Source organism: Channa argus, unplaced genomic scaffold (assembly GCF_033026475.1).
Source record: "Channa argus isolate prfri unplaced genomic scaffold, Channa argus male v1.0 Contig004, whole genome shotgun sequence".
In the NCBI taxonomy this organism is placed as follows: Eukaryota; Metazoa; Chordata; class Actinopteri; order Anabantiformes; family Channidae; genus Channa; species Channa argus.
Window position 1 is genome coordinate 298,173 of NW_027125223.1, and position 27,067 is coordinate 325,239.

The window sequence follows — 27,067 nt, forward strand, 5'->3', positions numbered from 1 at the left end:
GCCCTGCCTGATTGGCCGGATTGAGGGGCAGTACAGGAAGCTGATTGGTCCATCCTACACTTCCTGGAGTTTTAAAAGTACGGTTCCCAACAGCTAGCGAGGCTCTTTCTGGCAGCAGCACCTGTTTGCTGTTCTTGGTTTCCAAACCTTATTTAGCATTTTTGAATTCTTAGGTTTTGTGCCGTGGTTTTGTTTATAAATTGTATATTTTGTAATTCGTATTAAATCTGTAGGGGTGAACAGCCATTTTCTTTTGATTGTTTTCTCTTGTTTTCACATTAGGGAGTTAGGGTTAGCGACTGTCTTTTGGTTTGTTTATTTCTATCAGGCTAGCTAGCACTTTCTGTGGGAAATGGCTTATTTTGTTTATTATGTTGGCCTTGGTTCGCCCTGAGTTGTAGTGTCATGTTTTGTTTGACACTTTCTTTCGTTTAAAATAAATATCATTCTGTTGGAACATCTCGATCCTGGATTTTGGTTTGGGGATCGGAGAGGGAACATGCTAATTTATCTTTGTATGTTGCACCCTGACCCCCTGGACAGGGGCGTAACAGACCAGTACAGTTATAGTACTTTGTACTTTGCCACATTTATCTTCTTCTTAGCAAGTGTCATGCATTCTGCTTCTCCAGCGTTTTTAAGAGCTGTTGATGATGTCAAATGCAGCTTACGGCCACACCGCTCTCTAAGCGCCCGATCTCGTCCGATCTCGGCAGCCAAATAGAGCCGGGCCTGGTTAGTACTTGGTAGGAAGACCGCCTGGGAATACCAGGTGCTGTAAGCTTTTTTGCTTGGGTTTACGGGCAGCACAAGCTGGTGTTACTGCCTATTTATTCATAGAAATTGTTCTATATTTTCATCAAATTTTGTTCTTTCATTGCTGTTTTGCTACTTTATTGGTTTTTCAACCATCGTGCTTCATTACTAGTAGACCATGTTACGGTCCTGGCCATATGTGTTGTTTTTGATTTGTTGTTCTTATAGGTGCCCTGCCTGATTGGCCGGATTGGGGGGCAGTACAGGAAGCTGATTGGTCCATCCTACACTTCCTGGAGTTTTAAAAGTACGGTTCCCAACAGCTAGCGAGGCTCTTTCTGGCAGCAGCACCTGTTTGCTGTTCTTGGTTTCCAAACTTTATTTAGCATTTTTGAATTGTTAGGTTTTATGCCGTGGTTTTGTTTATAAATTGTATATTTTGTAAATAGTATTAAATCTGTAGGGGTGAACAGCCATTTTCTTTTGATTGTTTTCTCTTGTTTTCACATTAGGGAGTTAGGGTTAGCGACTGTGTTTTGGTTTGTTTATTTCTATCAGGCTATCTAGCACTTTCTGTGGGAAATGGCTTATTTTTTTTATTATGTTGGCCTTGGTTCGCCCTGAGTTGTAGTGTCATGTTTTGTTTGACACTTTCTTTCGTTTAAAATAAATATCATTCTGTTGGAACATCTCGATCCTGGATTTTGGTTTGGGGATCGGAGAGGGAACATGCTAATTTATCTTTGTATGTTGCACCCTGACCCCCTGGACAGGGGCGTAACAGACCAGTACACTTATAGTACTTTGTACTTTGCCACATTTATCTTCGTCTTAGCAAGTTTCATGCATTCTGCTTCTCCAACGTTTTTAAGAGCTGTTGATGATGTCAAATGCAGCTTACGGCCACACCGCTCTCTAAGCGCCCGATCTCGTCCGATCTCGGCAGCCAAATAGAGCCGGGCCTGGTTAGTACTTGGTAGGAAGACCGCGTGGGAATACCAGGTGCTGTAAGCTTTTTTGCTTGGGTTTACGGGCAGCACAAGCTGGTGTTACTGCCTATTTATTCATAGAAATTGTTCTATATTTTCATCAAATTTTGTTCTTTCATTACTGTTTTGCTACTTTATTGGTTTGTCAACCATCGTGCTTCATTACTAGTAGACCATGTTACGGTCCTGGCCATATGTGTTGTTTTTGATATGTTGTTCTTATAGGTGCCCTGCCTGATTGGCCGGATTGAGGGGCAGTACAGGAAGCTGATTGGTCCATCCTACACTTCCTGGAGTTTTAAAAGTACGGTTCCCAACAGCTAGCGAGGCTCTTTCTGGCAGCAGCACCTGTTTGCTGTTCTTGGTTTCCAAACCTTATTTAGCATTTTTGAATTGTTAGGTTTTGTGCCGTGGTTTTGTTTATAAATTGTATATTTTGTAAATAGTATTAAATCTGTAGGGGTGAACAGCCATTTTCTTTGGACTGTTTTCACATTAGGGAGTTAGGGTTAGCGACTGTCTTTTGGTTTGTTTATTTCTATCAGGCTAGCTAGCACTTTCTGTGGGAAATGGCTTATTTTGTTTATTATGTTGGCCTTGGTTCGCCCTGAGTTGTAGTGTCATGTTTTGTTTGACACTTTCTTTCGTTTAAAATAAATATCATTCTGTTGGAACATCTCGATCCTGGATTTTGGTTTGGGGATCGGAGAGGGAACATGCTAATTTATCTTTGTATGATGCACCCTGACCCCCTGGACAGGGGCGTAACAGACCAGTACAGTTATAGTACTTTGTACTTTGCCACATTTGTCTTCTTCTTAGCAAGTGTCATGCATTCTGCTTCTCCAGTGTTTTTAAGAGCTGTTGATGATGTCAAATGCAGCTTACGGCCACACCGCTCTCTAAGCGCCCAATCTCGTCCGATCTCGGCAGCCAAATAGAGCCGGGCCTGGTTAGTACTTGGTAGGAAGACTGCCTGGGAATACCAGGTGTTGTAAGCTTTTTTGCTTGGGTTTACGGGCAGCACAAGCTGGTGTTACTGCCTATTTATTCATAGAAATTGTTCTATATTTTCATCAAATTTTGTTCTTTCATTGCTGTTTTGCTACTTTATTGGTTTGTCAACCATCGTGCTTCATTACTAGTAGACCATGTTACGGTCCTGGCCATATGTGTTGTTTTTATTTTGTTGTTCTTATAGGTGCCCTGCCTGATTGGCCGGATTGGGGGGCAGTACAGAAAGCTGATTGGTCCATCCTACACTTCCTGGAGTTTTAAAAGTACGGTTCCCAACAGCTAGCGAGGCTCTTTCTGGCAGCAGCACCTGTTTGCTGGTCTTGGTTTCCAAACTTTATTTAGCATTTTTGAATTGTTAGGTTTTGTGCCGTGGTTTTGTTTATAAATTGTATATTTTGTAAATAGTATTAAATCTGTAGGGGTGAACTGCCATTTTCTTTGGATTGTTTTCACATTTGGGAGTTAGGGTTAGCGACTGTCTTTTGGTTTGTTTATTTCTATCAGGCTAGCTAGCACTTTCTGTGGGAAATGGCTTATTTTGTTTATTATGTTGGCCTTGGTTCGCCCTGAGTTGTAGTGTCATGTTTTGTTTGACACTTTCTTTCGTTTAAAATGAATATCATTCTGTTGGAACATCTCGATCCTGGATTTTGGTTTGGGGATCGGAGAGGGAACATGCTAATTTATCTTTGTATGTTGCACCCTGACCCCCTGGACAGGGGCGTAACAGACCAGTACAGTTATAGTACTTTGTACTTTGCCACATTTATCTTCTTCTTAGCAAGTGTCATGCATTCTGCTTCTCCAGCGTTTTTAAGAGCTGTTGATGATGTCAAATGCAGCTTACGGCCACACCGCTCTCTAAGCGCCCGATCTCGTCCGATCTCGGCAGCCAAATAGAGCCGGGCCTGGTTAGTACTTGGTAGGAAGACCGCCTGGGAATACCAGGTGCTGTAAGCTTTTTTGCTTGGGTTTACGGGCAGCACAAGCTGGTGTTACTGCCTATTTATTCATAGAAATTGTTCTATATTTTCATCAAATTTTGTTCTTTCATTGCTGTTTTGCTACTTTATTGGTTTTTCAACCATCGTGCTTCATTACTAGTAGACCATGTTACGGTCCTGGCCATATGTGTTGTTTTTATTTTCTCGTTCTTATAGGTGCCCTGCCTGATTGGCCGGATTGAGGGGCAGTACAGGAAGCTGATTGGTCCATCCTACACTTCCTGGAGTTTTAAAAGTACGGTTCCCAACAGCTAGCGAGGCTCTTTCTGGCAGCAGCACCTGTTTGCTGTTCTTGGTTTCCAAACCTTATTTAGCATTTTTGAATTCTTAGGTTTTGTGCCGTGGTTTTGTTTATAAATTGTATATTTTGTAATTCGTATTAAATCTGTAGGGGTGAACAGCCATTTTCTTTTGATTGTTTTCTCTTGTTTTCACATTAGGGAGTTAGGGTTAGCGACTGTCTTTTGGTTTGTTTATTTCTATCAGGCTAGCTAGCACTTTCTGTGGGAAATGGCTTATTTTGTTTATTATGTTGGCCTTGGTTCGCCCTGAGTTGTAGTGTCATGTTTTGTTTGACACTTTCTTTCGTTTAAAATAAATATCATTCTGTTGGAACATCTCGATCCTGGATTTTGGTTTGGGGATCGGAGAGGGAACATGCTAATTTATCTTTGTATGTTGCACCCTGACCCCCTGGACAGGGGCGTAACAGACCAGTACAGTTATAGTACTTTGTACTTTGCCACATTTATCTTCTTCTTAGCAAGTGTCATGCATTCTGCTTCTCCAGCGTTTTTAAGAGCTGTTGATGATGTCAAATGCAGCTTACGGCCACACCGCTCTCTAAGCGCCCGATCTCGTCCGATCTCGGCAGCCAAATAGAGCCGGGCCTGGTTAGTACTTGGTAGGAAGACCGCCTGGGAATACCAGGTGCTGTAAGCTTTTTTGCTTGGGTTTACGGGCAGCACAAGCTGGTGTTACTGCCTATTTATTCATAGAAATTGTTCTATATTTTCATCAAATTTTGTTCTTTCATTGCTGTTTTGCTACTTTATTGGTTTTTCAACCATCGTGCTTCATTACTAGTAGACCATGTTACGGTCCTGGCCATATGTGTTGTTTTTGATTTGTTGTTCTTATAGGTGCCCTGCCTGATTGGCCGGATTGGGGGGCAGTACAGGAAGCTGATTGGTCCATCCTACACTTCCTGGAGTTTTAAAAGTACGGTTCCCAACAGCTAGCGAGGCTCTTTCTGGCAGCAGCACCTGTTTGCTGTTCTTGGTTTCCAAACCTTATTTAGCATTTTTGAATTGTTAGGTTTTGTGCCGTGGTTTTGTTTATAAATTGTATATTTTGTAATTCGTATTAAATCTGTAGGGGTGAACAGCCATTTTCTTTTGATTGTTTTCTCTTGTTTTCACATTAGGGAGTTAGGGTTAGCGACTGTCTTTTGGTTTGTTTATTTCTATCAGGCTAGCTAGCACTTTCTGTGGGAAATGGCTTATTTGTTTATTATGTTGGCCTTGGTTCGCCCTGAGTTGTAGTGTCATGTTTTGTTTGACACTTTCTTTCGTTTAAAATAAATATCATTCTGTTGGAACATCTCGATCCTGGATTTTGGTTTGGGGATCGGAGAGGGAACATGCTAATTTATCTTTGTATGTTGCACCCTGACCCCCTGGACAGGGGCGTAACAGACCAGTACAGTTATAGTACTTTGTACTTTGCCACATTTATCTTCTTCTTAGCAAGTGTCATGCAATCTGCTTCTCCAACGTTTTTAAGAGCTGTTGATGATGTCAAATGCAGCTTACGGCCACACCGCTCTCTAAGCGCCCAATCTCGTCCGATCTCGGCAGCCAAATAGAGCCGGGCCTGGTTAGTACTTGGTAGGAAGACCGCCTGGGAATACCAGGTGTTGTAAGCTTTTTTGCTTGGGTTTACGGGCAGCACAAGCTGGTGTTACTGCCTATTTATTCATAGAAATTGTTCTATATTTTCATCAAATTTTGTTCTTTCATTGCTGTTTTGCTACTTTATTGGTTTTTCAACCATCGTGCTTCATTACTAGTAGACCATGTTAGGGTCCTGGCCATATGTGTTGTTTTTATTTTGTTGTTCTTATAGGTGCCCTGCCTGATTGGCCGGATTGAGGGGCAGTACAGGAAGCTGATTGGTCCATCCTACACTTCCTGGAGTTTTAAAAGTACGGTTCCCAACAGCTAGCGAGGCTCTTTCTGGCAGCAGCACCTGTTTGCTGTTCTTGGTTTCCAAACCTTATTTAGCATTTTTGAATTGTTAGGTTTTGTGCCGTGGTTTTGTTTATAAATTGTATATTTTGTAAATAGTATTAAATCTGTAGGGGTGAACAGCCATTTTCTTTTGATTGTTTTCTCTTGTTTTCACATTAGGGAGTTAGGGTTAGCGACTGTCTTTTGGTTTGTTTATTTCTATCAGGCTAGCTAGCACTTTCTGTGGGAAATGGCTTATTTTGTTTATTATGTTGGCCTTGGTTCGCCCTGAGTTGTAGTGTCATGTTTTGTTTGACACTTTCTTTCGTTTAAAATAAATATCATTCTGTTGGAACATCTCGATCCTGGATTTTGGTTTGGGGATCGGAGAGGGAACATGCTAATTTATCTTTGTATGTTGCACCCTGACCCCCTGGACAGGGGCGTAACAGACCAGTACAGTTATAGTACTTTGTACTTTGCCACATTTATCTTCTTCTTAGCAAGTTTCATGCATTCTGCTTCTCCAACGTTTTTAAGAGCTGTTGATGATGTCAAATGCAGCTTACGGCCACACCGCTCTCTAAGCGCCCGATCTCGTCCGATCTCAGCAGCCAAATAGAGCCGGGCCTGGTTAGTACTTGGTAGGAAGACCGCGTGGGAATACCAGGTGCTGTAAGCTTTTTTGCTTGGGTTTACGGGCAGCACAAGCTGGTGTTACTGCCTATTTATTCATAGAAATTGTTCTATATTTTCATCAAATTTTGTTCTTTCATTACTGTTTTGCTACTTTATTGGTTTGTCAACCATCGTGCTTCATTACTAGTAGACCATGTTACGGTCCTGGCCATATGTGTTGTTTTTTTTTTCTCGTTCTTATAGGTGCCCTGCCTGATTGGCCGGATTGAGGGGCAGTACAGGAAGCTGATTGGTCCATCCTACACTTCCTGGAGTTTTAAAAGTACGGTTCCCAACAGCTAGCGAGGCTCTTTCTGGCAGCAGCACCTGTTTGCTGTTCTTGGTTTCCAAACCTTATTTAGCATTTTTGAATTGTTAGGTTTTGTGCCGTGGTTTTGTTTATAAATTGTATATTTTGTAAATAGTATTAAATCTGTAGGGGTGAACTGCCATTTTCTTGGACTGTTTTCCCATTAGGGAGTAAGGGTTAGCGACTGTCTTTTGGTTTGTTTATTTCTATCAGGCTAGCTAGCACTTTCTGTGGGAAATAGCTTATTTTGTTTATTATGTTGGCCTTGGTTCGCCCTGAGTTGTAGTGTCATGTTTTGTTTGACACTTTCTTTCGTTTAAAATAAATATCATTCTGTTGGAACATCTCGATCCTGGATTTTGGTTTGGGGATCGGAGAGGGAACATGCTAATTTATCTTTGTATGTTGCACCCTGACCCCCTAGACAGGGGCGTAACAGACCAGTACAGTTATAGTACTTTGTACTTTGCCACATTTATCTTCTTCTTAGCGAGTGTCATGCATTCTGCTTCTCCAGCGTTTTTAAGAGCTGTTGATGATGTCAAATGCAGCTTACGGCCGCACCGCTCTCTAAGCGCCCGATCTCGTCCGATCTCGGCAGCCAAATAGAGCCGGGCCTGGTTAGTACTTGGTAGGAAGACCGCCTGGGAATACCAGGTGCTGTAAGCTTTTTTGCTTGGGTTTACGGGCAGCACAAGCTGGTGTTACTGCCTATTTATTCATAGAAATTGTTCCATATTTTCATCAAATTTTGTTCTTTCATTGCTATTTTGCTACTTTATTGGTTTGTCAACCATCGTGCTTCATTACTAGTAGACCATGTTACGGTCCTGGCCATATGTGTTGTTTTTATTTTGTTGTTCTTATAGGTGCCCTGCCTGATTGGCCGGATTGGGGGGCAGTACAGGAAGCTGATTGGTCCATCCTACACTTCCTGGAGTTTTAAAAGTACGGTTCCCAACAGCTAGCGAGGCTCTTTCTGGCAGCAGCACCTGTTTGCTGTTCTTGGTTTCCAAACCTTATTTAGCATTTTTGAATTGTTAGGTTTTGTGCCGTGGTTTTGTCTATAAATTGTATATTTTGTAAATAGTATTAAATCTGTAGAGGTGAACTGCCATTTTCTTTGGACAGTTTTCACATTAGGGAGTTAGGGTTAGCGACTGTCTTTTGGTTTGTTTATTTCTATCAGGCTAGCTAGCACTTTCTGTGGGAAATGGCTTAATTTGTTTATTATGTTGGCCTTGGTTCGCCCTGAGTTGTAGTGTCATGTTTTGTTTGACACTTTCTTTCGTTTAAAATAAATATCATTTTGTTGGAACATCTCGATCCTGGATTTTGGTTTGGGGATCGGAGAGGGAACATGCTAATTTATCTTTGTATGTTGCACCCTGACCCCCTAGACAGGGGCGTAACAGACCATTACAGTTATAGTACTTTGTACTTTGCCACATTTATCTTCTTCTTAGCAAGTGTCATGCATTCTGCTTCTCCAGCGTTTTTAAGAGCTTTTGATGATGTCAAATGCAGCTTACGGCCACACTGCTCTCTAAGCGCCCGATCTCGTCTGATCTCGTCCGATCTCGGCAGCCAAATAAAGCCGGGCCTGGTTAGTACTTGGTAGGAAGACCGCCCGGGAATACCAGGTGCTGTAAGCTTTTTTGCTTGGGTTTACGGGCAGCACAAGCTGGTGTTACTGCCTATTTATTCATAGAAATTGTTCTATATTTTCATCAAATTTTGTTCTTTCATTACTGTTTTGCTACTTTATTGGTTTGTCAACCATCGTGCTTCATTACTAGTAGACCATGTTACGGTCCTGGCCATATGTGTTGTTTTTATTTTCTTGTTCTTATAGGTGCCCTGCCTGATTGGCCGGATTGGGGGGCAGTACAGGAAGCTGATTGGTCCATCCTACACTTCCTGGAGTTTTCAAAGTACGGTTCCCAACAGCTAGCGAGGCTCTTTCTGGCAGCAGCACCTGTTTGCTGTTCTTGGTTTCCAAACCTTATTTAGCATTTTTGAATTGTTAGGTTTTGTGCCGTGGTTTTGTTTATAAATTGTATATTTTGTAAATAGTATTAAATCTTTAGGGGTGAACAGCCATTTTCTTTTGATTGTTTTCTCTTGTTTTCACATTAGGGAGTTAGGGTTAGCGAGTGTCTTTTGGTTTGTTTATTTCTATCAGGCTAGCTAGCACTTTCTGTGGGAAATGGCTTATTTTGTTTATTATGTTGGCCTTGGTTCGCCCTGAGTTGTAGTGTCATGTTTTGTTTGACACTTTCTTTCGTTTAAAATAAATATCATTCTGTTGGAACATCTCGATACTGGAGTTTGGTTTGGGGATCGGAGAGGGAACATGCTAATTTATCTTTGTATGTTGCACCCTGACCCCCTGGACAGGGGCGTAACAGACCAGTACAGTTATATTACTTTGTACTTTGCCACATTTATCTTCTTCTTAGCAAGTGTCATGCATTCTGCTTCTCCAGCGTTTTTAAGAGCTGTTGATGATGTCAAATGCAGCTTACGGCCACACCGCTCTCTAAGCGCCGGATCTCGTCCGATCTCGGCAGCCAAATAGAGCCGGGCCTGGTTAGTACTTGGTAGGAAGACCGCCTGGGAATACCAGGTGCTTTAAGCTTTTTTGCTTGGGTTTACGGGCAGCACAAGCTGGTGTTACTGCCTATTTATTCATAGAAATTGTTCTATATTTTCATCAAATTTTGTTCTTTCATTGCTGTTGTTTTGCTACTTTATTGGTTTCTCAACCATCGTGCTTCATTACTAGTAGACCATGTTAAATAAATTGTATATTTTGTAAATAGTATTAAATCTGTAGGGGTGAACTGCCATTTTCTTGGACTGTTTTCACATTAGGGAGTAAGGGTTAGCGACTGTCTTTTGGTTTGTTTATTTCTATCAGGCTAGCTAGCACTTTCTATGGGAAATGGCTTATTTTGTTTATTATGTTGGCCTTGGTTCGCCCTGAGTTGTAGTGTCATGTTTTGTTTGACACTTTCTTTCGTTTAAAATAAATATCATTCTGTTGGAACATCTCGATCCTGGATTTTGGTTTGGGGATCGGAGAGGGAACATGCTAATTTATCTTTGTATGTTGCACCCTGACCCCCTGGACAGGGGCGTAACAGACCAGTACAGTTATAGTACTTTGTACTTTGCCACATTTATCTTCTTCTTAGCATGTTTCATGCATTCTGCTTCTCCAACGTTTTTATGCAGCTTACGGCCACACCGCTCTCTAAGCGCCCGATCTCGTCCGATCTCGGCAGCCAAATAGAGCCGGGCCTTGTTAGTACTTGGTAGGAAGACTGCCTGGGAATACCAGGTGCTGTAAACTTTTTTGCTTGGGTTTACGGGCAGCACAAGCTGGTGTTACTGCCTATTTATTCATAGAAATTGTTCTATATTTTCATCAAATTTTGTTCTTTCATTGCTGTTTTGCTACTTTATTGGTTTGTCAACCATCGTGCTTCATTACTAGTAGACCATGTTACGGTCCTGGCCATATGTGTTGTTTTTGATTTGTTGTTCTTATAGGTGCCCTGCCTGATTGGCCGGATTGAGGGGCAGTACAGGAAGCTGATTGGTCCATCCTACACTTCCTGGAGTTTTAAAAGTACGGTTCCCAACAGCTAGCGAGGCTCTTTCTGGCAGCAGCACCTGTTTGCTGTTCTTGGTTTCCAAACCTTATTTAGCATTTTTGAATTGTTAGGTTTTGTGCCGTGGTTTTGTTTATAAATTGTATATTTTGTAAATAGTATTAAATCGGTAGGGGTGAACAGCCATTTTCTTTGGACTGTTTTCACATTAGGGAGTTAGGGTTAGCGACTGTCTTTTGGATTGTTTATTTCTATCAGGCTAGCTAGCACTTTCTGTGGGAAATGGCTTATTTTGTTTATTATGTTGGCCTTGGTTTACCCTGAGTTGTAGTGTCATGTTTTGTTTGACACTTTCTTTCGTTGAAAATAAATATCATTCTGTTGGAACATCTCGATACTGGAGTTTGGTTTGGGGATCGGAGAGGGAACATGTTAATTTATCTTAGTATGTTGCACCCTGACCCCCTGGACAGGGGCGTAACAGACCAGTACAGTTATAGTACTTTGTACTTTGCCACATTTATCTTCTTCTTAGCAAGTGTCATGCATTCTGCTTCTCCAGCGTTTTTAAGAGCTGTTGATGATGTCAAATGCAGCTTACGGCCACACCGCTCTCTAAGCGCCCGATCTCGGCAGCCAAATAGAGCCGGGCCTGGTTAGTACTTGGTAGGAAGACCGCCTGGGAATACCAGGTGCTGTAAACTTTTTTACTTGGGTTTACGGGCAGCACAAACTGGTGTTACTGCCTATTTATTCATAGAAATTGTTGTATATTTTCATCAAATTTTGTTCTTTCATTGTTGTTTTGCTACTTTATTGGTTTGTCAACCATCGTGCTTCATTACTAGTAGACCATGTTACGGTCCTGGCCATATGTGTTGTTTTTATTTTGTCGTTCTTATAGGTGCCCTGCCTGATTGGCCGGATTGAGGGGCAGTACAGGAAGCTGATTGGTCCATCCTACACTTCCTGGAGTTTTAAAAGTACGGTTCCCAACAGCTAGCGAGGCTCTTTCTGGCATCAGCACCTGTTTGCTGTTCTTGGTTTCCAAACCTTATTTAGCATTTTTGAATTGTTAGGTTTTGTGCCGTGGTTTTGTTTATAAATTGTATATTTTGTAAATAGTATTAAATCTGTAGGGGTGAACAGCCATTTTCTTTTGATTGTTTTCTCTTTTTTTCACATTAGGGAGTTAGGGTTAGCGACTGTCTTTTGGTTTGTTTATTTCTATCAGGCTAGCTAGCACTTTCTGTGGGAAATGGCTTATTTTGTTTATTATGTTGGCCTTGGTTCGCCCTGAGTTGTAGTGTCATGTTTTGTTTGACACTTTCTTTCGTTTAAAATAAATATCATTCTGTTGGAACATCTCGATCCTGGATTTTGGTTTGGGGATCGGAGAGGGAACATGCTAATTTATCTTTGTATGTTGCACCCTGACCCCCTGGACAGGGGCGTAACAGACCAGTACAGTTATAGTACTTTGTACTTTGCCACATTTATCTTCGTCTTAGCAAGTTTCATGCATTCTGCTTCTCCAACGTTTTTAAGAGCTGTTGATGATGTCAAATGCAGCTTACGGCCACACCGCTCTCTAAGCGCCCGATCTCGTCCGATCTCGGCAGCCTAATAGATCCGGGCCTGGTTAGTACTTGGTAGGAAGACCGCGTGGGAATACCAGGTGCTGTAAGCTTTTTTGCTTGGGTTTACGGGCAGCACAAGCTGGTGTTACTGCCTATTTATTCATAGAAATTGTTCTATATTTTCATCAAATTTTGTTCTTTCATTACTGTTTTGCTACTTTATTGGTTTGTCAACCATCGTGCTTCATTACTAGTAGACCATGTTACGGTCCTGGCCATATGTGTTGTTTTTGATTTGTTGTTCTTATAGGTGCCCTGCCTGATTGGCCGGATTGAGGGGCAGTACAGGAAGCTGATTGGTCCATCCTACACTTCCTGGAGTTTTAAAAGTACGGTTCCCAACAGCTAGCGAGGCTCTTTCTGGCAGCAGCACCTGTTTGCTGTTCTTGGTTTCCAAACCTTATTTAGCATTTTTGAATTGTTAGGTTTTGTGCCGTGGTTTTGTTTATAAATTGTATATTTTGTAAATAGTATTAAATCTGTAGGGGTGAACAGCCATTTTCTTTGGACTGTTTTCACATTAGGGAGTTAGGGTTAGCGACTGTCTTTTGGATTGTTTATTTCTATCAGGCTAGCTAGCACTTTCTGTGGGAAATGGCTTATTTGTTTATTATGTTGGCCTTGGTTCGCCCTGAGTTGTAGTGTCATGTTTTGTTTGACACTTTCTTTCGTTTAAAATAAATATCATTCTGTTGGAACATCTCGATCCTGGATTTTGGTTTGGGGATCGGAGAGGGAACATGCTAATTTATCTTTGTATGTTGCACCCTGACCCCCTAGACAGGGGCGTAACAGACCAGTACAGTTATAGTACTTTGTACTTTGCCACATTTATCTTCTTCTTAGCAAGTTTCATGCATTCTGCTTCTCCAGCGTTTTTAAGAGCTGTTGATGATGTCAAATGCAGCTTACGGCCACACCGCTCTCTAAGCGCCCGATCTCGTCCGATCTCGGCAGCCAAATAGAGCCGGGCCTGGTTAGTACTTGGTAGGAAGACCGCGTGGGAATACCAGGTGCTGTAAGCTTTTTTGCTTGGGTTTACGGGCAGCACAAGCTGGTGTTACTGCCTATTTATTCATAGAAATTGTTCTATATTTTCATCAAATTTTGTTCTTTCATTACTGTTTTGCTACTTTATTGGTTTGTCAACCATCGTGCTTCATTACTAGTAGACCATGTTACGGTCCTGGCCATATGTGTTGTTTTTATTTTGTTGTTCTTATAGGTGCCCTGCCTGATTGGCCGGATTGGGGGGCAGTACAGGAAGCTGATTGGTCCATCCTACACTTCCTGGAGTTTTAAAAGTACGGTTCCCAACAGCTAGCGAGGCTCTTTCTGGCAGCAGCACCTGTTTACTGTTCTTGGTTTCCAAACTTTATTTAGCATTTTTGAATTGTTAGGTTTTATGCCGTGGTTTTGTTTATAAATTGTATATTTTATAAATAGTTTTAAATCTGTAGGGGTGAACAGCCATTTTCTTTTGATTGTTTTCTCTTGTTTTCACATTAGGGAGTTAGGGTTAGCGACTGTCTTTTGGTTTGTTTATTTCTATCAGGCTAGCTAGCACTTTCTGTGGGAAATGGCTTATTTTGTTTATTATGTTGGCCTTGGTTCGCCCTGAGTTGTAGTGTCATGTTTTGTTTGACACTTTCTTTCGTTTAAAATAAATATCATTCTGTTGGAACATCTCGATAGTGGAGTTTGGTTTGGGGATCGGAGAGGGAACATGCTAATTTATCTTTGTATGTTGCACCCTGACCCCCTGGACAGGGGCGTAACAGACCAGTACAGTTATATTACTTTGTACTTTGCCACATTTATCTTCTTCTTAGCAAGTGTCATGCATTCTGCTTCTCCAGCGTTTTTAAGAGCTGTTGATGATGTCAAATGCAGCTTACGGCCACACCGCTCTCTAAGCGCCGGATCTCGTCCGATCTCGGCAGCCAAATAGAGCCGGGCCTGGTTAGTACTTGGTAGGAAGACCGCCTGGGAATACCAGGTGCTTTAAGCTTTTTTGCTTGAGTTTACGGGCAGCACAAGCTGGTGTTACTGCCTATTTATTCATAGAAATTGTTCTATATTTTCATCAAATTTTGTTCTTTCATTGCTGTTGTTTTGCTACTTTAATGGTTTCTCAACCATCGTGCTTCATTACTAGTAGACCATGTTAAATAAATTGTATATTTTGTAAATAGTATTAAATCTGTAGGGGTGAACTGCCATTTTCTTGGACTGTTTTCACATTAGGGAGTAAGGGTTAGCGACTGTCTTTTGGTTTGTTTATTTCTATCAGGCTAGCTAGCACTTTCTATGGGAAATGGCTTATTTTGTTTATTATGTTGGCCTTGGTTCGCCCTGAGTTGTAGTGTCATGTTTTGTTTGACACTTTCTTTCGTTTAAAATAAATATCATTCTGTTGGAACATCTCGATCCTGGATTTTGGTTTGGGGATCGGAGAGGGAACATGCTAATTTATCTTTGTATGTTGCACCCTGACCCCCTGGACAGGGGCGTAACAGACCAGTACAGTTATAGTACTTTGTACTTTGCCACATTTATCTTCTTCTTAGCATGTTTCATGCATTCTGCTTCTCCAACGTTTTTATGCAGCTTACGGCCACACCGCTCTCTAAGCGCCCGATCTCGTCCGATCTCGGCAGCCAAATAGAGCCGGGCCTGGTTAGTACTTGGTAGGAAGACCGCCTGGGAATACCAGGTGCTTTAAGCTTTTTTGCTTGGGTTTACGGGCAGCACAAGCTGGTGTTACTGCCTATTTATTCATAGAAATTGTTCTATATTTTCATCAAATTTTGTTCTTTCATTGCTGTTTTGCTACTTTATTGGTTTTTCAACCATCGTGCTTCATTACTAGTAGACCATGTTACGGTCCTGGCCATATGTGTTGTTTTTATTTTGTTGTTCTTATAGGTGCCCTGCCTGATTGGCCGGATTGGGGGGCAGTACAGGAAGCTGATTGGTCCATCCTACACTTCCTGGAGTTTTAAAAGTACGGTTCCCAACAGCTAGCGAGGCTCTTTCTGGCAGCAGCACCTGTTTGCTGTTCTTGGTTTCCAAACTTTATTTAGCATTTTTGAATTGTTAGGTTTTATGCCGTGGTTTTGTTTATAAATTGTATATTTTGTATATAGTATTAAATCTGTAGGGGTGAACAGACATTTTCTTTGGACTGTTTTCACATTAGGGAGTTAGGGTTAGCGACTGTGTTTTGGTTTGTTTATTTCTATTAGGCTAGCTAGCACTTTCTGTGGGAAATGGCTTATTTTGTTTATTATGTTGGCCTTGGTTCGCCCTGAGTTGTAGTGTCATGTTTTGTTTGACACTTTCTTTCGTTTAAAATAAATATCATTCTGTTGGAACATCTCGATCCTGGATTTTGGTTTGGGGATCGGAGAGGGAACATGCTAATTTATCTTTGTATGTTGCACCCTGACCCCCTGGACAGGGGCGTAACAGACCAGTACAGTTATAGTACTTTGTACTTTGCCACATTTATCTTCGTCTTAGCAAGTTTCATGCATTCTGCTTCTCCAACGTTTTTAAGAGCTGTTGATGATGTCAAATGCAGCTTACGGCCACACCGCTCTCTAAGCGCCCGATCTCGTCCGATCTCGGCAGCCAAATAGAGCCGGGCCTGGTTAGTACTTGGTAGGAAGACCGCGTGGGAATACCAGGTGCTGTAAGCTTTTTTGCTTGGGTTTACGGGCAGAACAAGCTGGTGTTACTGCCTATTTATTCATAGAAATTGTTCTATATTTTCATCAAATTTTGTTCTTTCATTACTGTTTTGCTACTTTATTGGTTTGTCAACCATCGTGCTTCATTACTAGTAGACCATGTTACGGTCCTGGCCATATGTGTTGTTTTTGATATGTTGTTCTTATAGGTGCCCTGCCTGATTGGCCGGATTGAGGGGCAGTACAGGAAGCTGATTGGTCCATCCTACACTTCCTGGAGTTTTAAAAGTACGGTTCCCAACAGCTAGCGAGGCTCTTTCTGGCAGCAGCACCTGTTTGCTGTTCTTGGTTTCCAAACCTTATTTAGCATTTTTGAATTGTTAGGTTTTGTGCCGTGGTTTTGTTTATAAATTGTATATTTTGTAATTCGTATTAAATCTGTAGGGGTGAACAGCCATTTTCTTTGGACTGTTTTCACATTAGGGAGTTAGGGTTAGCGACTGTCTTTTGGTTTGTTTATTTCTATCAGGCTAGCTAGCACTTTCTGTGGGAAATGGCTTATTTTGTTTATTATGTTGGCCTTGGTTCGCCCTGAGTTGTAGTGTCATGTTTTGTTTGACACTTTCTTTCGTTTAAAATAAATATCATTCTGTTGGAACATCTCGATCCTGGATTTTGGTTTGGGGATCGGAGAGGGAACATGCTAATTTATCTTTGTATGTTGCACCCTCACCCCCTGGACAGGGGCGTAACAGACCATTACAGTTATAGTACTTTGTACTTTGCCACATTTGTCTTCTTCTTAGTAAGTGTCATGCATTCTGCTTCTCCAGTGTTTTTAAGAGCTGTTGATGATGTCAAATGCAGCTTACGGCCACACCGCTCTCTAAGCGCCCAATCTCGTCCGATCTCGGCAGCCAAATAGAGCCGGGCCTGGTTAGTACTTGGTAGGAAGACCGCCTGGGAATACCAGGTGTTGTAAGCTTTTTTGCTTGGGTTTACGGGCAGCACAAGCTGGTGTTACTGCCTATTTATTCATAGAAATTGTTCTATATTTTCATCAAATTTTGTTCTTTCATTGCTGTTTTGCTACTTTATTGGTTTTTCAACCATCGTTCTTCATTACTAGTAGACCATGTTAGGGTCCTGGCCATATGTGTTGTTTTTGATTTGTTGTTCTTATAGGTGCCCTGCCTGATTGGCCGGATTGGGGGGCAGTACAGGAAGCTGATTGGTCCATCCTACACTTCCTGGAGTTTTAAAAGTACGGTTCCCAACAGCTAGCGAGGCTCTTTCTGGCAGCAGCACCTGTTTGCTGTTCTTGGTTTCCAAACCTTATTTAGCATTTTTGAATTGTTAGGTTTTGTGCCGTGGTTTTGTTTATAAATTGTATATTTTGTAATTCGTATTAAATCTGTAGGGGTGAACAGCCTTTTTCTTTTGATTGTTTTCTCTTGTTTTCACATTAGGGAGTTAGGGTTAGCGACTGTCTTTTGGATTGTTTATTTCTATCAGGCTAGCTAGCACTTTCTGTGGGAAATGGCTTATTTTGTTTATTATGTTGGCCTTGGTTCGCCCTGAGTTGTAGTGTCATGTTTTGTTTGACACTTTCTTTCGTTTAAAATAAATATCATTCTGTTGGAACATCTCGATACTGGAGTTTGGTTTGGGGATCGGAGAGGGAACATGCTAATTTATCTTTGTATGTTGCACCCTGACCCCCTGGACAGGGGCGTAACAGACCAGTACAGTTATAGTACTTTGTACTTTGCCACATTTATCTTCTTCTTAGCAAGTGTCATGCATTCTGCTTCTCCAGCGTTTTTAAGAGCTGTTGATGATGTCAAATGCAGCTTACGGCCACACCGCTCTCTAAGCGCCCGATCTCGTCCGATCTCGGCAGCCAAATAGAGCCGGGCCTGGTTAGTACTTGCTAGGAAGACCGCCTGGGAATACCAGGTGCTGTAAGCTTTTTTGCTTGGGTTTACGGGCAGCACAAGCTGGTGTTACTGCCTATTTATTCATAGAAATTGTTCTATATTTTCATCAAATTTTGTTCTTTCATTACTGTTTTGCTACTTTATTGGTTTGTCAACCATCGTGCTTCATTACTAGTAGACCATGTTACGGTCCTGGCCATATGTGTTGTTTTTGATTTGTTGTTCTTATAGGTGCCCTGCCTGATTGGCCGGATTGAGGGGCAGTACAGGAAGCTGATTGGTCCATCCTACACTTCCTGGAGTTTTAAAAGTACGGTTCCCAACAGCTAGCGAGGCTCTTTCTGGCAGCAGCACCTGTTTGCTGTTCTTGGTTTCCAAACCTTATTTAGCATTTTTGAATTGTTAGGTTTTGTGCCGTGGTTTTGTTTATAAATTGTATATTTTGTAAATAGTATTAAATCTGTAGGGGTGAACAGCCATTTTCTTTGGACAGTTTTCACATTAGGGAGTTAGGGTTAGCGACTGTCTTTTGGTTTGTTTATTTCTATCAGGCTAGCTAGCACTTTCTGTGGGAAATGGCTTATTTTGTTTATTATGTTGGCCTTGGTTCGCCCTGAGTTGTAGTGTCATGTTTTGTTTGACACTTTCTTTCGTTTAAAATAAATATCATTCTGTTGGAACATCTCGATCCTGGATTTTGGTTTGGGGATCGGAGAGGGAACATGCTAATTTATCTTTGTATGTTGCACCCTGACCCCCTGGACAGGGGCGTAACAGACCAGTACAGTTATAGTACTTTGTACTTTGCCACATTTGTCTTCTTCTTAGCAAGTGTCATGCATTCTGCTTCTCCAGTGTTTTTAAGAGCTGTTGATGATGTCAAATGCAGCTTACGGCCACACCGCTCTCTAAGCGCCCGATCTCGTCCGATCTCGGCAGCCAAATAGAGCCGGGCCTGGTTAGTACTTGGTAGGAAGACCGCCTGGGAATACCAGGTGTTGTAAGCTTTTTTGCTTGGGTTTACGGGCAGCACAAGCTGGTGTTACTGCCTATTTATTCATAGAAATTGTTCTATATTTTCATCAAATTTTGTTCTTTCATTGCTGTTTTGCTACTTTATTGGTTTTTCAACCATCGTGCTTCATTACTAGTAGACCATGTTACGGTCCTGGCCATATGTGTTGTTTTTATTTTCTCGTTCTTATAGGTGCCCTGCCTGATTGGCCGGATTGAGGGGCAGTACAGGAAGCTGATTGGTCCATCCTACACTTCCTGGAGTTTTAAAAGTACGGTTCCCAACAGCTAGCGAGGCTCTTTCTGGCAGCAGCACCTGTTTGCTGTTCTTGGTTTCCAAACCTTATTTAGCATTTTTGAATTGTTAGGTTTTGTGCCGTGGTTTTGTTTATAAATTGTATATTTTGTAAATAGTATTAAATCTGTAGGGGTGAACAGCCATTTTCTTTTGATTGTTTTCTCTTGTTTTCACATTAGTGAGTTAGGGTTAGCGACTGTCTTTTGGTTTGTTTATTTCTATCAGGCTAGCTAGCACTTTCTGTGGGAAATGGCTTATTTTGTTTATTATGTTGGCCTTGGTTCGCCCTGAGTTGTAGTGTCATGTTTTGTTTGACACTTTCTTTCGTTTAAAATAAATATCATTCTGTTGGAACATCTCGATCCTGGATTTTGGTTTGGGGATCGGAGAGGGAAAATGCTAATTTATCTTTGTATGTTGCACCCTGACCCCCTGGACAGGGGCGTAACAGACCAGTACAGTTATAGTACTTTGTACTTTGCCACATTTATCTTCTTCTTAGCAAGTTTCATGCATTCTGCTTCTCCAACGTTTTTAAGAGCTGTTGATGATGTCAAATGCAGCTTACGGCCACACCGCTCTCTAAGCGCCCGATCTCGTCCGATCTCGGCAGCCAAATAGAGCCGGGCCTGGTTAGTACTTGGTAGGAAGACCGCGTGGGAATACCAGGTGCTGTAAGCTTTTTTGCTTGGGTTTACGGGCAGCACAAGCTGGTGTTACTGCCTATTTATTCATAGAAATTGTTCTATATTTTCATCAAATTTTGTTCTTTCATTACTGTTTTGCTACTTTATTGGTTTGTCAACCATCGTGCTTCATTACTAGTAGACCATGTTACGGTCCTGGCCATATGTGTTGTTTTTGATTTGTTGTTCTTATAGGTGCCCTGCCTGATTGGCCGGATTGAGGGGCAGTACAGGAAGCTGATTGGTCCATCCTACACTTCCTGGAGTTTTAAAAGTACGGTTCCCAACAGCTAGCGAGGCTCTTTCTGGCAGCAGCACCTGTTTGCTGTTCTTGGTTTCCAAACCTTATTTAGCATTTTTGAATTGTTAGGTTTTGTGCCGTGGTTTTGTTTATAAATTGTATATTTTGTAAATAGTATTAAATCTGTAGGGGTGAACAGCCATTTTCTTTGGACTGTTTTCACATTAGGGAGTTAGGGTTAGCGACTGTCTTTTGGTTTGTTTATTTCTATCAGGCTAGCTAGCACTTTCTGTTGGAAATGGCTTATTTTGTTTATTATGTTGGCCTTGGTTCGCCCTGAGTTGTAGTGTCATGTTTTGTTTGACACTTTCTTTCGTTTAAAATAAATATCATTCTGTTGGAACATCTCGATCCTGGATTTTGGTTTGGGGATCGGAGATGGAACATGCTAATTTATCTTTGTATGTTGCACCCTGACCCCCTGGACAGGGGCATAATAGACCAGTACAGTTATATTACTTTGTACTTTGCCACATTTATCTTCTTCTTAGCAAGTGTCATGCATTCTGCTTCTCCAGCGTTTTTAAGAGCTGTTGATGATGTCAAATGCAGCTTACGGCCACACCGCTCTCTAAGCGCCCGATCTCGTCCGATCTCGGCAGCCAAATAGAGCCGGGCCTGGTTAGTACTTGGTAGGAAGACCGCCCGGGAATACCAGGTGCTGTAAGCTTTTTTGCTTGGGTTTACGGGCAGCACAAGCTGGTGTTACTGCCTATTTATTCATAGAAATTGTTCTATATTTTCATCAAATTTTGTTCTTTCATTGCTGTTTTGCTACTTTATTGGTTTTTCAACCATCGTGCTTCATTACTAGTAGACCATGTTACGGTCCTGGCCATATGTGTTGTTTTTATTTTCTCTTTCTTATAGGTGCCCTTCCTGATTGGCCGGATTGAGGGGCAGTACAGGAAGCTGATTGGTCCATCCTACACTTCCTGGAGTTTTAAAAGTACGGTTCCCAACAGCTAGCGAGGCTCTTTCTGGTAGCAGCACCTGTTTGCTGTTCTTGGTTTCCAAACCTTATTTAGCATTTTTGAATTGTTAGGTTTTGTGCCGTGGTTTTTTTATAAATTGTATATTTTGTAATTCGTATTAAATCTGTAGGGGTGAACAGCCATTTTCTTTTGATTGTTTTCTCTTGTTTTCACATTAGGGAGTTAGGGTTAGCGACTGTCTTTTGGTTTTTTTATTTCTATCAGGCTAGCTAGCACTTTCTGTGGGAAATGGCTTATTTTGTTTATTATGTTGGCCTTGGTTCGCCCTGAGTTGTAGTGTCATGTTTTGTTTGACACTTTCTTTCGTTTAAAATAAATATCATTCTGTTGGAACATCTCGATCCTGGATTTTGGTTTGGGGATCGGAGAGGGAACATGCTAATTTATCTTTGTATGTTGCACCCTGACCCCCTGGACAGGGGCGTAACAGACCAGTACAGTTATAGTACTTTGTACTTTGCCACATTTATCTTCTTCTTAGCAAGTGTCATGCATTCTGCTTCTCCAGCGTTTTTAAGAGCTGTTGATGATGTCAAATGCAGCTTACGGCCACACCGCTCTCTAAGCGCCCGATCTCGTCCGATCTCGGCAGCCAAATAGAGCCGGGCCTGGTTAGTACTTGCTAGGAAGACCGCCTGGGAATACCAGGTGCTGTAAGCTTTTTTGCTTGGGTTTACGGGCAGCACAAGCTGGTGTTACTGCCTATTTATTCATAGAAATTGTTCTATATTTTCATCAAATTTTGTTCTTTCATTGCTGTTTTGCTACTTTATTGGTTTTTCAACCATCGTGCTTCATTACTAGTAGACCATGTTACGGTCCTGGCCATATGTGTTGTTTTTATTTTCTCGTTCTTATAGGTGCCCTGCCTGATTGGCCGGATTGAGGGGCAGTACAGGAAGCTGATTGGTCCATCCTACACTTCCTGGAGTTTTAAAAGTACGGTTTCCAACAGCTAGCGAGGCTCTTTCTGGCAGCAGCACCTGTTTGCTGTTCTTGGTTTCCAAACCTTATTTAGCATTTTTGAATTGTTAGGTTTTGTGCCGTGGTTTTGTTTATAAATTGTATATTTTGTAATTCGTATTAAATCTGTAGGGGTGAACAGCCATTTTCTTTTGATTGTTTTCTCTTGATTTCACATTAGGGAGTTAGGGTTAGCGACTGTCTTTTGGTTTGTTTATTTCTATCAGGCTAGCTAGCACTTTCTGTGGGAAATGGCTTATTTTGTTTATTATGTTGGCCTTGGTTCGCCCTGAGTTGTAGTGTCATGTTTTGTTTGACACTTTCTTTCGTTTAAAATAAATATCATTCTGTTGGAACATCTCGATCCTGGATTTTGGTTTGGGGATCGGAGAGGGAACATGCTAATTTATCTTTGTATGTTGCACCCTGACCCCCTGGACAGGGGCGTAACAGACCAGTACAGTTATAGTACTTTGTACTTTGCCACATTTATCTTCGTCTTAGCAAGTTTCATGCATTCTGCTTCTCCAACGTTTTTAAGAGCTGTTGATGATGTCAAATGCAGCTTACGGCCACACCGCTCTCTAAGCGCCCGATCTCGTCCGATCTCGGCAGCCAAATAGAGCCGGGCCTGGTTAGTACTTGGTAGGAAGACCGCGTGGGAATACCAGGTGCTGTAAGCTTTTTTGCTTGGGTTTACGGGCAGCACAAGCTGGTGTTACTGCCTATTTATTCATAGAAATTGTTCTATATTTTCATCAAATTTTGTTCTTTCATTACTGTTTTGCTACTTTATTGGTTTGTCAACCATCGTGCTTCATTACTAGTAGACCATGTTACGGTCCTGGCCATATGTGTTGTTTTTGATATGTTGTTCTTATAGGTGCCCTGCCTGATTGGCCGGATTGAGGGGCAGTACAGGAAGCTGATTGGTCCATCCTACACTTCCTGGAGTTTTAAAAGTACGGTTCCCAACAGCTAGCGAGGCTCTTTCTGGCAGCAGCACCTGTTTGCTGTTCTTGGTTTCCAAACCTTATTTAGCATTTTTGAATTGTTAGGTTTTGTGCCGTGGTTTTGTTTATAAATTGTATATTTTGTAAATAGTATTAAATCTGTAGGGGTGAACAGCCATTTTCTTTGGACTGTTTTCACATTAGGGAGTTAGGGTTAGCGACTGTCTTTTGGTTTGTTTATTTCTATCAGGCTAGCTAGCACTTTCTGTGGGAAATGGCTTATTTTGTTTATTATGTTGGCCTTGGTTCGCCCTGAGTTGTAGTGTCATGTTTTGTTTGACACTTTCTTTCGTTTAAAATAAATATCATTCTGTTGGAACATCTCGATCCTGGATTTTGGTTTGGGGATCGGAGAGGGAACATGCTAATTTATCTTTGTATGTTGCACCCTGACCCCCTGGACAGGGGCGTAACAGACCAGTACAGTTATAGTACTTTGTACTTTGCCACATTTGTCTTCTTCTTAGCAAGTGTCATGCATTCTGCTTCTCCAGTGTTTTTAAGAGCTGTTGATGATGTCAAATGCAGCTTACGGCCACACCGCTCTCTAAGCGCCCAATCTCGTCCGATCTCGGCAGCCAAATAGAGCCGGGCCTGGTTAGTACTTGGTAGGAAGACTGCCTGGGAATACCAGGTGTTGTAAGCTTTTTTGCTTGGGTTTACGGGCAGCACAAGCTGGTGTTACTGCCTATTTATTCATAGAAATTGTTCTATATTTTCATCAAATTTTGTTCTTTCATTGCTGTTTTGCTACTTTATTGGTTTTTCAACCATCGTGCTTCATTACTAGTAGACCATGTTACGGTCCTGGCCATATGTGTTGTTTTTATTTTCTCGTTCTTATAGGTGCCCTGCCTGATTGGCCGGATTGAGGGGCAGTACAGGAAGCTGATTGGTCCATCCTACACTTCCTGGAGTTTTAAAAGTACGGTTCCCAACAGCTAGCGAGGCTCTTTCTGGCAGCAGCACCTGTTTGCTGTCCTTGGTTTCCAAACCTTATTTAGCATTTTTGAATTGTTAGGTTTTGTGCCGTGGTTTTGTTTATAAATTGTATATTTTGTAAATAGTATTAAATCTGTAGGGGTGAACAGCCATTTTCTTTTGATTGTTTTCTCTTGTTTTCACATTAGTGAGTTAGGGTTAGCGACTGTCTTTTGGTTTGTTTATTTCTATCAGGCTAGCTAGCACTTTCTGTGGGAAATGGCTTATTTTGTTTATTATGTTGGCCTTGGTTCGCCCTGAGTTGTAGTGTCATGTTTTGTTTGACACTTTCTTTCGTTTAAAATAAATATCATTCTGTTGGAACATCTCGATCCTGGATTTTGGTTTGGGGATCGGAGAGGGAACATGCTAATTTATCTTTGTATGTTGCACCCTGACCCCCTGGACAGGGGCGTAACAGACCAGTACACTTATAGTACTTTGTACTTTGCCACATTTATCTTCTTCTTAGCAAGTTTCATGCATTCTGCTTCTCCAACGTTTTTAAGAGCTGTTGATGATGTCAAATGCAGCTTACGGCCACACCGCTCTCTAAGCGCCCGATCTCGTCCGATCTCGGCAGCCAAATAGAGCCGGGCCTGGTTAGTACTTGGTAGGAAGACCGCGTGGGAATACCAGGTGCTGTAAGCTTTTTTGCTTGGGTTTACGGGCAGCACAAGCTGGTGTTACTGCCTATTTATTCATAGAAATTGTTCTATATTTTCATCAAATTTTGTTCTTTCATTACTGTTTTGCTACTTTATTGGTTTGTCAACCATCGTGCTTCATTACTAGTAGACCATGTTACGGTCCTGGCCATATGTGTTGTTTTTATTTTCTTGTTCTTATAGGTGCCCTGCCTGATTGGCCGGATTGGGGGGCAGTACAGGAAGCTGATTGGTCCATCCTACACTTCCTGGAGTTTTAAAAGTACGGTTCCCAACAGCTAGCGAGGCTCTTTCTGGCAGCAGCACCTGTTTGCTGTTCTTGGTTTCCAAACTTTATTTAGCATTTTTGAATTGTTAGGTTTTATGCCGTGGTTTTGTTTATAAATTGTATATTTTGTAAATAGTATTAAATCTGTAGGGGTGAACAGCCATTTTCTTTGGATTGTTTTCACATTTGGGAGTTAGGGTTAGCGACTGTCTTTTGGTTTGTTTATTTCTATCAGGCTAGCTAGCACTTTCTGTGGGAAATGGCTTATTTTGTTTATTATGTTGGCCTTGGTTCGCCCTGAGTTGTAGTGTCATGTTTTGTTTGACACTTTCTTTCGTTTAAAATAAATATCATTCTGTTGGAACATCTCGATCCTGGATTTTGGTTTGGGGATCGGAGATGGAACATGCTAATTTATCTTTGTATGTTGCACCCTGACCCCCTGGACAGGGGCATAATAGACCAGTACAGTTATAGTACTTTGTACTTTGCCACATTTATCTTCTTCTTAGCAAGTGTCATGCATTCTGCTTCTCCAGCGTTTTTAAGAGCTGTTGATGATGTCAAATGCAGCTTACGGCCACACCGCACTCTAAGCGCCCGATCTCGTCCGATCTCGGCAGCCAAATAGAGCCGGGCCTGGTTAGTACTTGGTAGGAAGACCGCCTGGGAATACCAGGTGCTGTAAGCTTTTTTGCTTGGGTTTACGGGCAGCACAAGCTGGTGTTACTGCCTATTTCTTCATAGAAATTGTTCTATATTTTCATCAAATTTTGTTCTTTCATTGCTGTTTTGCTACTTTATTGGTTTTTCAACCATCGTGCTTCATTACTAGTAGACCATGTTACGGTCCTGGCCATATGTGTTGTTTTTATTTTCTCGTTCTTATAGGTGCCCTGCCTGATTGGCCGGATTGAGGGGCAGTACAGGAAGCTGATTGGTCCATCCTACACTTCCTGGAGTTTTAAAAGTACGGTTTCCAACAGCTAGCGAGGCTCTTTCTGGCAGCAGCACCTGTTTGCTGTTCTTGGTTTCCAAACCTTATTTAGCATTTTTGAATTGTTAGGTTTTGTGCCGTGGTTTTGTTTATAAATTGTATATTTTGTAATTCGTATTAAATCTGTAGGGGTGAACAGCCATTTTCTTTTGATTGTTTTCTCTTGTTTTCACATTAGGGAGTTAGGGTTAGCGACTGTCTTTTGGTTTGTTTATTTCTATCAGGCTAGCTAGCACTTTCTGTGGGAAATGGCTTATTTTGTTTATTATGTTGGCCTTGGTTCGCCCTGAGTTGTAGTGTCATGTTTTGTTTGACACTTTCTTTCGTTTAAAATAAATATCATTCTGTTGGAACATCTCGATCCTGGATTTTGGTTTGGGGATCGGAGAGGGAACATGCTAATTTATCTTTGTATGTTGCACCCTGACCCCCTGGACAGGGGCGTAACAGACCAGTACAGTTATAGTACTTTGTACTTTGCCACATTTATCTTCGTCTTAGCAAGTTTCATGCATTCTGCTTCTCCAACGTTTTTAAGAGCTGTTGATGATGTCAAATGCAGCTTACGGCCACACCGCTCTCTAAGCGCCCGATCTCGTCCGATCTCGGCAGCCAAATAGAGCCGGGCCTGGTTAGTACTTGGTAGGAAGACCGCGTGGGAATACCAGGTGCTGTAAGCTTTTTTGCTTGGGTTTACGGGCAGCACAAGCTGGTGTTACTGCCTATTTATTCATAGAAATTGTTCTATATTTTCATCAAATTTTGTTCTTTCATTACTGTTTTGCTACTTTATTGGTTTGTCAACCATCGTGCTTCATTACTAGTAGACCATGTTACGGTCCTGGCCATATGTGTTGTTTTTATTTTCTCGTTCTTATAGGTGCCCTGCCTGATTGGCCGGATTGAGGGGCAGTACAGGAAGCTGATTGGTCCATCCTACACTTCCTGGAGTTTTAAAAGTACGGTTCCCAACAGCTAGCGAGGCTCTTTCTGGCAGCAGCAC

The 27,067-nt window shown here is 41.7% G+C and overlaps 28 pseudogenes; all 28 read left to right on the forward strand.

Moving 5' to 3' along the window:
* The first annotated feature begins 665 nt into the window (after window positions 1-665).
* LOC137109586 (5S ribosomal RNA) lies at window positions 666-784 on the forward strand (annotated as a pseudogene).
* Window positions 785-1,651: 867 nt separating this feature from the next.
* LOC137109660 (5S ribosomal RNA) lies at window positions 1,652-1,770 on the forward strand (annotated as a pseudogene).
* An 857-nt stretch (window positions 1,771-2,627) lies between these two features.
* On the forward strand, window positions 2,628-2,746 carry LOC137109890 (5S ribosomal RNA; annotated as a pseudogene).
* Window positions 2,747-3,603: 857 nt separating this feature from the next.
* On the forward strand, window positions 3,604-3,722 carry LOC137109587 (5S ribosomal RNA; annotated as a pseudogene).
* An 867-nt stretch (window positions 3,723-4,589) lies between these two features.
* On the forward strand, window positions 4,590-4,708 carry LOC137109588 (5S ribosomal RNA; annotated as a pseudogene).
* Window positions 4,709-5,574: 866 nt separating this feature from the next.
* On the forward strand, window positions 5,575-5,693 carry LOC137109851 (5S ribosomal RNA; annotated as a pseudogene).
* An 867-nt stretch (window positions 5,694-6,560) lies between these two features.
* Window positions 6,561-6,679, forward strand: LOC137109793 (5S ribosomal RNA; annotated as a pseudogene).
* Window positions 6,680-7,535: 856 nt separating this feature from the next.
* On the forward strand, window positions 7,536-7,654 carry LOC137109729 (5S ribosomal RNA; annotated as a pseudogene).
* An 857-nt stretch (window positions 7,655-8,511) lies between these two features.
* On the forward strand, window positions 8,512-8,640 carry LOC137109977 (5S ribosomal RNA; annotated as a pseudogene).
* Window positions 8,641-9,507: 867 nt separating this feature from the next.
* On the forward strand, window positions 9,508-9,626 carry LOC137109910 (5S ribosomal RNA; annotated as a pseudogene).
* A 598-nt stretch (window positions 9,627-10,224) lies between these two features.
* LOC137109937 (5S ribosomal RNA) lies at window positions 10,225-10,343 on the forward strand (annotated as a pseudogene).
* An 857-nt stretch (window positions 10,344-11,200) lies between these two features.
* LOC137109989 (5S ribosomal RNA) lies at window positions 11,201-11,309 on the forward strand (annotated as a pseudogene).
* An 867-nt stretch (window positions 11,310-12,176) lies between these two features.
* LOC137109896 (5S ribosomal RNA) lies at window positions 12,177-12,295 on the forward strand (annotated as a pseudogene).
* An 856-nt stretch (window positions 12,296-13,151) lies between these two features.
* Window positions 13,152-13,270, forward strand: LOC137109661 (5S ribosomal RNA; annotated as a pseudogene).
* Window positions 13,271-14,137: 867 nt separating this feature from the next.
* On the forward strand, window positions 14,138-14,256 carry LOC137109911 (5S ribosomal RNA; annotated as a pseudogene).
* Window positions 14,257-14,854: 598 nt separating this feature from the next.
* LOC137109800 (5S ribosomal RNA) lies at window positions 14,855-14,973 on the forward strand (annotated as a pseudogene).
* Window positions 14,974-15,830: 857 nt separating this feature from the next.
* Window positions 15,831-15,949, forward strand: LOC137109663 (5S ribosomal RNA; annotated as a pseudogene).
* An 857-nt stretch (window positions 15,950-16,806) lies between these two features.
* LOC137109853 (5S ribosomal RNA) lies at window positions 16,807-16,925 on the forward strand (annotated as a pseudogene).
* An 867-nt stretch (window positions 16,926-17,792) lies between these two features.
* LOC137109723 (5S ribosomal RNA) lies at window positions 17,793-17,911 on the forward strand (annotated as a pseudogene).
* Window positions 17,912-18,768: 857 nt separating this feature from the next.
* Window positions 18,769-18,887, forward strand: LOC137109715 (5S ribosomal RNA; annotated as a pseudogene).
* An 867-nt stretch (window positions 18,888-19,754) lies between these two features.
* LOC137109664 (5S ribosomal RNA) lies at window positions 19,755-19,873 on the forward strand (annotated as a pseudogene).
* An 857-nt stretch (window positions 19,874-20,730) lies between these two features.
* Window positions 20,731-20,849, forward strand: LOC137109704 (5S ribosomal RNA; annotated as a pseudogene).
* Window positions 20,850-21,715: 866 nt separating this feature from the next.
* Window positions 21,716-21,834, forward strand: LOC137109724 (5S ribosomal RNA; annotated as a pseudogene).
* An 867-nt stretch (window positions 21,835-22,701) lies between these two features.
* On the forward strand, window positions 22,702-22,820 carry LOC137109665 (5S ribosomal RNA; annotated as a pseudogene).
* Window positions 22,821-23,677: 857 nt separating this feature from the next.
* On the forward strand, window positions 23,678-23,796 carry LOC137109892 (5S ribosomal RNA; annotated as a pseudogene).
* An 867-nt stretch (window positions 23,797-24,663) lies between these two features.
* On the forward strand, window positions 24,664-24,782 carry LOC137109666 (5S ribosomal RNA; annotated as a pseudogene).
* Window positions 24,783-25,639: 857 nt separating this feature from the next.
* LOC137109740 (5S ribosomal RNA) lies at window positions 25,640-25,758 on the forward strand (annotated as a pseudogene).
* Window positions 25,759-26,625: 867 nt separating this feature from the next.
* LOC137109667 (5S ribosomal RNA) lies at window positions 26,626-26,744 on the forward strand (annotated as a pseudogene).
* Window positions 26,745-27,067: the final 323 nt, after the last annotated feature.